The 8,693-nt window shown below is 38.9% G+C and overlaps 1 long non-coding RNA gene across 1 annotated transcript in view; it reads left to right on the top strand.

Annotated features, from left to right (window-relative positions):
• Window positions 1-6,860, top strand: part of LOC104464353 — a 110,492-nt gene extending 103,632 nt beyond the window's left edge. The window contains exons 2-3 of the long non-coding RNA XR_727580.1: window positions 3,938-4,025; window positions 6,518-6,860. This is a non-coding gene — a long non-coding RNA (uncharacterized LOC104464353). The remainder of the gene's footprint in view (window positions 1-3,937; window positions 4,026-6,517) is intronic.
• The last annotated feature ends 1,833 nt before the right edge of the window (window positions 6,861-8,693 follow it).

Genomic DNA, 8,693 nt, shown 5'->3' with positions numbered 1-8,693 from the left:
AACTGCCTGGGGAATGAAAGAAATGCTGTTTGGGGGCTGGAGCCACATGAAGCTTTTGACGGTGACAGCAAACATGCTCTCCCGGCAAAGAGCACAGAGAGTGGAAGCAGCTGTATCAACAGCTTTCCCCACTCGTGGGGTACACGCACAAAGAAAGCTTTACAGGTTAAGGCGGCTTTTCCCGTGTATTTGCATTTACAGTTGCAGCTTCTCTTGGGTTAGCTGTGTCTGTCGGGGACCGTGCTGCTCCATTTGCCTGAATAACCGACCTGTACGGGTAGAAGTCTGTGCTGTGAACGTGGGTTAGGACAGATGAAAGTCCTCAAGCTTTTAGCAGTGTTTCAGTTTGATTATATTACCACGCCTGTATCATGGGACAAATGTACTCTAATGACATTTTAATATTATATTTTAAAAATTCCAAGTCATAACAATTGTATAATATTGTTTTGCAATTACTGTTTTTTCTTGCCAAGCTTAATAACTTAAATTTTATTGTTGTGTCTGTGAATTAAAGCCCTAATGAAATATGCTTACTACAAAAGAGAACATGAAAATAAAACAAAAAGATTTTTTTTGCTCCAAACCACTCCAGCCAATGAAGCAATACTAATTAGAGCTCTTATTCATATCCATTGGTAAGTGCTATCGCAGTGGCTAGCTGGGTACAGATACGCTGGCCCGTTGCATCTATGCCTATGTTGTCATCTGGAGAGGGAATAGCTGCTGAAATTGTGAGAAATCTTATATCCTTCCGTCATCACGTATGGGAGTTACAGGAGTTACGGGACTTGGCTGTAATTTGCTGTGCTGCGTTCCTTCCAAGGCAGTAATCTAGAAGAACCTGGAAAGGCAGAGCAGAGTAGAAAAGAGGTTGTTTCCAGAGAATGAATAGATTTATTTATAATTTCAAATAAAGAAAGTTCTGTGTGTATGTACACATGTGTTTCCTACAGTTGCGTTTCCTACAATTGCATTTCCTGCATTTCCATGGAGGACTGAATTTTAATTACTGTAATACACAATAATAAAAGATACCTCAGTTCTTATTCTGTGCAATCAAGGTCAGAACTGGAAATTGAATTTATTCTGTGTTTTATCTGTATGGATTTGGGGTCCATTCAGCATGATACTGTTCATGTTACTTTTGTCTGCTGGTTAGCATTTTGGAAATACACAGGAAAGGTGATGGATACATGGATTCGTTCATTGAGCTTTAATTGCTGGATTCTGTTTTGTTCTAGCTCCTCTAAATTATGAGATTGTTCTGAATATATCATAACTTCTGCGACATCTCTCCAGAGCATGAAAAGGATGAACCTGCTTATACATATTCTCTTCAATGTCCAGAATATGTATTTTAATACAGTAACTGTAAAGGGGTGGGGAGTAACACATTTTAGGGTGATTTTTTGTCTGTTTGTTTTCCAAATGATGGTGCAATCTTATTTTGAAGTTTCTGTTTCTGTGCAACAAACTGATCCACTTACTATATTAGTCTGCTTGATTTTTTTGAAGATGAATGTTATCTTAACTTCTGAAAACATATGCTAACATAAGTGTTGTGGATATTTAGTAATTTATTGAGTATGTATTTAAAGCTAGTTACGTACTGAAATGACCAGTAACCAAAGGGAATGGTTGCTGATAATGAAACAAAAGTGATGCTGATCTAATGAAATCTATATCTTGGCATGTTTAGAGACAGTGGCTTGTGAGAAAGAAAATTGACTTTTACTCTTTCCTAACTTTTTTGCATTTTTTTTCTTCAGTGAAAAAGATCACAAGCTAAAATGTACCTTGGGGAACATTTTTTTCCAGACCACTTAATTACTTGAAAAGATAATCTGAATAATATTTGATCAAATTTTTCATTAGAACTTCCTTTTAATTTTTCATTAGCTTCATAATTAACTGAATTTGTACAGTCATCAGTCTGTTTACAGTGCTTTGCTTTGTAAAGCACTGTACCATAACCCTGTCTCTCTCTCTCTCTCTCTCTCTTTTTGCTTTCCAGATTATCGCGCAAAGTAGGGTGAGGTGAGTGTGCATCCTTCTCTTGGTGACTGGGACACCCTTTTCTCCATAGCATCGGACTAACAGATGTATTTCAATAGGTAAGAGGGAAACGGGCTTCTCACTCCAAGTCTTATTTGAATTTTCATTTCATTTGATTAAGGTAGGGAGGAGCGCAAATTAAACAAAAGAATTGAAAGTGAAATTAGAGAGATGCATTGCTGAAACTCCACTGACAAGAGAACCTGATGTGATTTTGCCACGAATAATGCTTTCAGACTTTATAGGGCAGGCTGCAGTTTGAATGGGTGATATCTTAGGTTTTGTAAAGCTAAAGGACTTATCTGCTTTTTTTAAAGGCAGTCAGATAAGAGAATCTAAAGTTATGTCAAACAAATTACATTTTAGTTATTAGTGGCTAGTTTGTAAATATCAAAGACCCACTTATTGTAGTGCTTGGAGCTGCATTTGCATGCTGATGAAATGCAAGTGGATGGCTGTGAACTGTCGGGTTATCTCTAGTGGAGCAGTGGGGAGCTCCAGAATCAGAGAGTTGAGCATCTGACCGACTCAAGAGCCCAAGCTGCAGACCTCTTCTATTCACTTTCTTCACAACAATTAAAATATGCAAAGTGATAATTTTCCTTAAGTAGCCTTAAATGTGCGATCTATTTAAATGTGAAGAAAATTGCCTGAAGCTTCTGGTGTGAGGGACAAAAAAGAATAAATTATGCAAATAGCAGAAAAGGACTCTACCACTTGAACGCCTAATTTTCCTGTAATAAGCATACTGTTTCATTTAATTTTTTGCCTCTTATTAAAAGTGACAGTTCTTTTGCACTGTCTGATGGTTATATCTGACACAAGCTAGGGAAATGACTGCTAGACTAAATGCTAAAGCATTTTGGTAGCTTTTTTAGATGATGGTTACATTCACAAAGTAATTATGCACTGAAGAGTCGAGAAATAAGGTTTAATTACACAGTAATCGCTTCTGATGGACACGGCAAAAGTGTGAACACCGCCAGACTGCAATCCATCAATGACAAACCCCTGGCCACTTTTAATTCCTCCTCATTTGCATCATAACCTCCGCACCAAGTTGCACAAATGCTGTTAAATGTTAATAGGAGCTGTCTCTCCACTCAAAATGAATGCTTAAGCTGTTTCATTTTTTTTTCTCCTCCACCTCAGACCTTCAAAACCAGCTCCTCTCTGAGAGCAGGCATTAAGCACAGAGCATGGTGCGTGGTCACTGTTGTGCTAATTGGGAGCAACACTTAAAGTTTTATCTCTCAAGCGCTAATAATGCACAGTGCTGACAAACCAGTGAATAAGTAATGTGCTTGGATGAGGAGGGGGGGCAACCCGGCATGCCTGGAATGAAAAATGCAGTTGGGACTGTTGTTCAGTGACTAGCTATTTGATTAGGCCCTGTAGTCATATTTAATCCAGACCCTTGGGGAGCATAGACAAAATTACATCTTCATCTCATCAAACATTCAGCCATATTTAAGCATTCAGCTGATCAAGCTTTTATTGTTTCTCTTGCAGCTACACAGACACAATGATGTCCTGTGTTCTTCACTCCATAACCCTGCAAAGCTAAGCCTAAACTAGCTGTAGTCCTTTTTTTCCCCTCTTTTTCTTTTTTCTTTTTTTTTTTTTCTTTTCTTCTCAGGGACAAGCAGTATAGTGCAGCTCCAGTACCCTGCTCTGGCTACCCTTGCCATGGTTAGATATTCACATCAGGTTTGCCAGTCTTGTTTGTTTCTCTTTCCAGCTTTATTCTCTTTTTTTTTTTTTTCTTCTTTTTTTTCTCTTTTTTTTTTTCTTTCGTGCCAGCTACTCGGAGCTCTGGTCGTTTTCTAGGACAGGTCTAAATCATTAAATTGCAAACTGTTCTTTTTCTGTTAAGCAGCGGGTATCATTTTTGTCCTGACAAGAGAAGGCTCCACCTGCCGACTGCCCACCAACGCATCCAGCTGTCTGCTTTGCAGAACAGCAAGGTAATTTGTAAGCAGTCTGGTAAGTTTAACAGTAGACTCTAAGAAGTGACAAAAAAGAGCCTTTTTCTGCATGAAGATTGAGAATTATCAACACCTTTCAGTGCATAATAGTTAAGCCTTTATCACTTCAGGAGCTGCTGATAAGGTTAAGAACACCAGACAAACTGCTCATTAGTGGAAAGGTTTGCCTTTTACATTAAAGACTGCTGGGTACTGAAGTTCCTCTAGTGAGCAATACATCCCTGGCATTTGAAAAGAACGAGCTAATCGTTGTACATAAATGAATATGGAGAAGAAAACCTGGCAGGTTCTGATTATATTAGCAAGGTTTCCCTCCACCTTCCTCGTTGACTTGTAGGCACCTGAATTTGCAAACATCAGTGGCTCAGGAGACTGTAGTCATGGCCAAAGTACTCTCCCTGACACAGAGTAAGGCCATGGCCAAAGGTTGTCTTCTGGACCTGTCCCTGCCAGCTGCAGAGGGTGCCAACTGCCCCAGAGCCATCATTGCTTCACTGCCTGGAGAGCAGACCTGTGGCACTGTGTGGGGACAGGCTGGTCCCAGCCCACTCGGAGCACATGTGGGTGTTTTGCTGCCCATTTAGACTGAACAGTCTGACTTGGCCTGAGATGAGCCAGGATTTGTCAGTACTTATCAAGAGTTACACAGCAGTTGCCCTCAGCAGGAGGGATCATAGCAATGCTCCAGGGAGACAGGAATTGTCCATCTGCAGCAGGACCACCCCTCTGCACCACTGCCTGGTGTCCAGGGCTCTGACCAACACTCGCTCTTAACACCGCTCAGAGCAAGGTGCTGCCATTATGAAGTTATTAACATCTACTTGGTTAGGTATCACCACTGAGCTACACTCGTGATACCAGTGTAGGTAATTTAAAGAGATGGGGAAATAATATTTTAGGAGAGCGCAGAGGTTACTTCATTCTCTACAGTTCTTTAGCTCAAAGAACTTTTTAAACCTCGAGCACCTGGACACCACAAAGTAAAAGAGCATCTTAAGCTTTCCTCTGGCTCGGTGGTAGATATCATGCAAACTGATATCAAAGTAAATTCTTGCACAAAACTGCTTCATACTAAAAAGACAAACTAAAATGTATGGAGGAAGCCAAGAGGGTAGTAGGTTAAAAAAAAAAAAAAAAAGTTTAGCTGAATAAACAGGAAGTAAGTGAAACAGCCATTGCTGCAGCTACTGCTGTCTGGTGGAGACCTGTTCACCACCTGGCTGATGGTGTAGCTCATGCCACTACTCAACGAAGTCCTGTAAATCAAAGCTTGCTCTGTTTGTTGGAATTACTGAAAGAACATTAAATATGTGTATACAAGTGATGCCATTTCTCTTGAACCAGTAGAATGAAGAGCTGAGAGACTTAAGCCAGAATTTACTGAGTTCTTTGACCACGTTGCTCACCTTCTCACAAACACATTTCATCAAAGACAAGGTCTGTCTCTTTACCTCCATTAGTGTAAGTATAGCACTTCAGCTAAGACCACTAGCTTTCTGTTTATCAACTTGAAAAAATGAAAATTGAAATAGTTTTACTATATCTGTGAGAAAGTGCATGACACATCCACAGGATGCACAGGATCAGCTTTCCTGAAGAAGAAGGTATTTTAAATTCTGAGAGAGAAGAAACCCAGTTGCTTTTGGAAATTTATCTGTAGACACTTTCATCCTTCTAATGAGCGAGGGTTTACTATGAACATCTGCATCTTTACTCTGCTCCCTGAGTGTATGAGGAGCTTTTTGTCTGCAATTCTCATAAAAGTAATTGGGGCTGATGGCTGTCAGTGCTATCCAGAATCAACCTCTAGACTTTGGACCGCATCTTGAAGCCAAGTAAAACTCCTATGGAAGTCGACAAGTTTTGGCTGAGGTACGCACATCACATGCCCACATGGGGCGATGATCTGATGTAGAAGGATCATGCTTGCCTAAATCCTTAGAAAAAGAAGGTGTTCTTTAGTACAGTATTGGACCTAATATCTACCTAGTACAGATATTCTAAATTCAAACCTGGTTCCACACAAAATCAAGATAGGCTGTTTTGTTGAAATGCAAACCTGAATGACTGATAAATCCTACTCTATAATTTTTTCTTTGTTACAGATTTTTTTTCTCATTTGTATTTTACATCTACTTGAGTCATTTCTACAAATTCAATACAAAATACTTAACAGTAAGCTTTTTATTTAAAACCTTGCCAGGTGCCATATTTTATTCTCGTCTTTTTATATGGATATTACCTATTCTTCTAACAATTTAACAAGGCATTTCATTAAATCACTGTAACACAATTAATGTAGGTGGAAACAAATTTTCGATGAACATGGAAACATCACATTTAGAATATATAGTTTAAAAGTGTCCGTAATTTGATGATAAGACTGTTTACATTGATTCAAACTGTGATTATATCTTTATCCAGTAGTTTTTCTGGGTTTTAAAAAGTTGAGTCCCTTTTCTCCTTTTTAGCTTGTTTTCAGAGTTTGAAAAACGGAGATACAAAGGAAGCTGTGGCAGCTGAATTCTCTTTCATGTGTGTCCAGACCAGGTGAAGCCCAGCATAATGTACTGTAATATGTCTCTTCAGTTCTCTGATACAATGACCTGTGCATCCTCTAAATCCCCCACAGAATGTGCAGACACAGACTGATTGAGGTGAGTATGGACTTAAGTATATATTGTTCTTTGTAGCTCTGAGGAATTGGCACTTTTGCCAAATGTGAGATGATGTGGATTGTAATCTATTGAGGTATGAGTTCAGACTGGGCCCTGCTGTACATTGTAAGAATAACTAAAGATTTGTCTGGAGTAAGTTTTGGAGTTATGGGGTTTTTTTGCTTTGCTTCCTCAAATACAAACAAAAAAACCCTTTTTCACTGTTTCTGACACTTTGCAGTTCCACTAGCGACAGTAATCGTGAAAGCACCTTTGTGGTGAGATCCTCTTGCAGCAGGCTGGGGTAACACGGTGCCAGAAACCCCAGACTCTTACTCAGGGGTATTGATGCAACCATGGAGAGAAACGGGTACGGGTTATGCACGTGGGAACCATAGGTTTTACCCTTCCTGATACTATGTATTTTATTTTTGAATTTATTCTGTGAATATAACTAAGAATTTATAGCTGTTGGGGGAAATGGGTTAAATCTGGATGACTTCTGATTAAAGAAGACAGAATTGGGGTTGGTAACAAAGAGGTGGCAAAGAGAAATATTGAGCTTAGATGCTCCCAAATCGTAGCTCATAACTATTTCAACAAGATCACCTTTCTAATATAATCTGATGAGAAGATTTTATTTTCTTTTGCCATAATAAGAAAGGAGTAGGGCAGCAGTTTATTTTATAGGTCTCAGTGAGAAAGGAGTATTTTAAATGCTTAGTCTTTTGTTCCATAATGAATGAGAAACAAGAGGTCTAACACTTTTAACAGAGGAGGTAGTCACAGCAATTAAACAGCATTTTTAATAATCCCCCAATCTTTTTGTTGTAATCAAAAGCTTGATTCTGATCCTAAACTAGTATAATTGTGTTGTGAGTGTGTACCTCTCTCCTGCTGCCTACCTGCTGTACAGAACTCCCCTTGCTTCCCTCCTCTTCGCACTCCCAAGAAGCTCGCCACTCTCCTTACTGCTGGGGCCAGCCTCTTTCTCTGTAAAATACACCAGTTAAGAAACCTGACAGATTTTTTTTTTTTTTTTTTAACTAATACTGTGTGTCAGGAATTCTGTTTCTGGCCACCGGGCTTCGTTTGCCCCATGGTGCCTGGGCTGCTCTGCCTGTGGCTGTGCTCAGCTGGGGCTCCTGGGAGACAGCCTCAAGGAAAAACCCTTCTCCTATTTTCCCCGGGTGCCATAGGGCTGGGGAGGCTGATACACATGCTGCTTTTCTACCTTCATAAATACATAACCACGGGCATATATATCAGGATCTTAAATAGCCAAACAAATGAAATTATCACAGCAATGCTGTGGGTCAATAAAATAAAGGATAGCATTCAAAAGTGTGGCTTTCAGAAAAGTTTTGGGAGAGGAAAATTTTCTAGGATTACAAAGACTTTAGGAGATACTTTCACCTATGAATAACATACAATAAAACTAACTTGATTCTTTATGCCTAACCAAATTTTAAGTTTTACTAAATTCAGGATTTTAAAATCATAAATATAAACCCAAAGCTTTGGAGTTTAACATTTAGAATACAGTTTTTCTTTTAAAAAGTCAGAAAAAAATGATAAATTTACATGCATTCCTCAGTAATATATTTTATACAAAACAATTTAAAACCAATAGTTTCAAATACAACATTTCCAATTTTGAACTACTTTAGTTAAGGTTGTCCTGTAATCCAAGTTTTTAGGTAACACTTTTTCCCATCAACACTTAAATGAAAACCTAAGAACACTGACATCTTAACAGGAACTCTAAGAAGAGATTGCTTGCTGGTGTTTTGGTTAATGGGAATAAAACATCCAGAATGTTTTATGCTGATTGGCTGGTATTGGGCTAACACATGTGCGTTAGTATGCTCTAAAATATCTTACCAAAACACTTAGATACATTTCAACAAATCTGTTTGAACTCTGCATTTCTGCTGCAGACAGAATAATGTCCTATTGGTTTTATGTTTGACTCAGAACTTCCTGCAAG

This window comes from Pterocles gutturalis, unplaced genomic scaffold (genome assembly GCF_000699245.1).
Source record: "Pterocles gutturalis isolate BGI_N339 unplaced genomic scaffold, ASM69924v1 scaffold14488, whole genome shotgun sequence".
NCBI classification, from domain to species: Eukaryota; Metazoa; Chordata; class Aves; order Pterocliformes; family Pteroclidae; genus Pterocles; species Pterocles gutturalis.
Note: the sequence above shows the minus strand (reverse complement) of the source record. Positions and strands in the feature narration are given on the sequence as shown.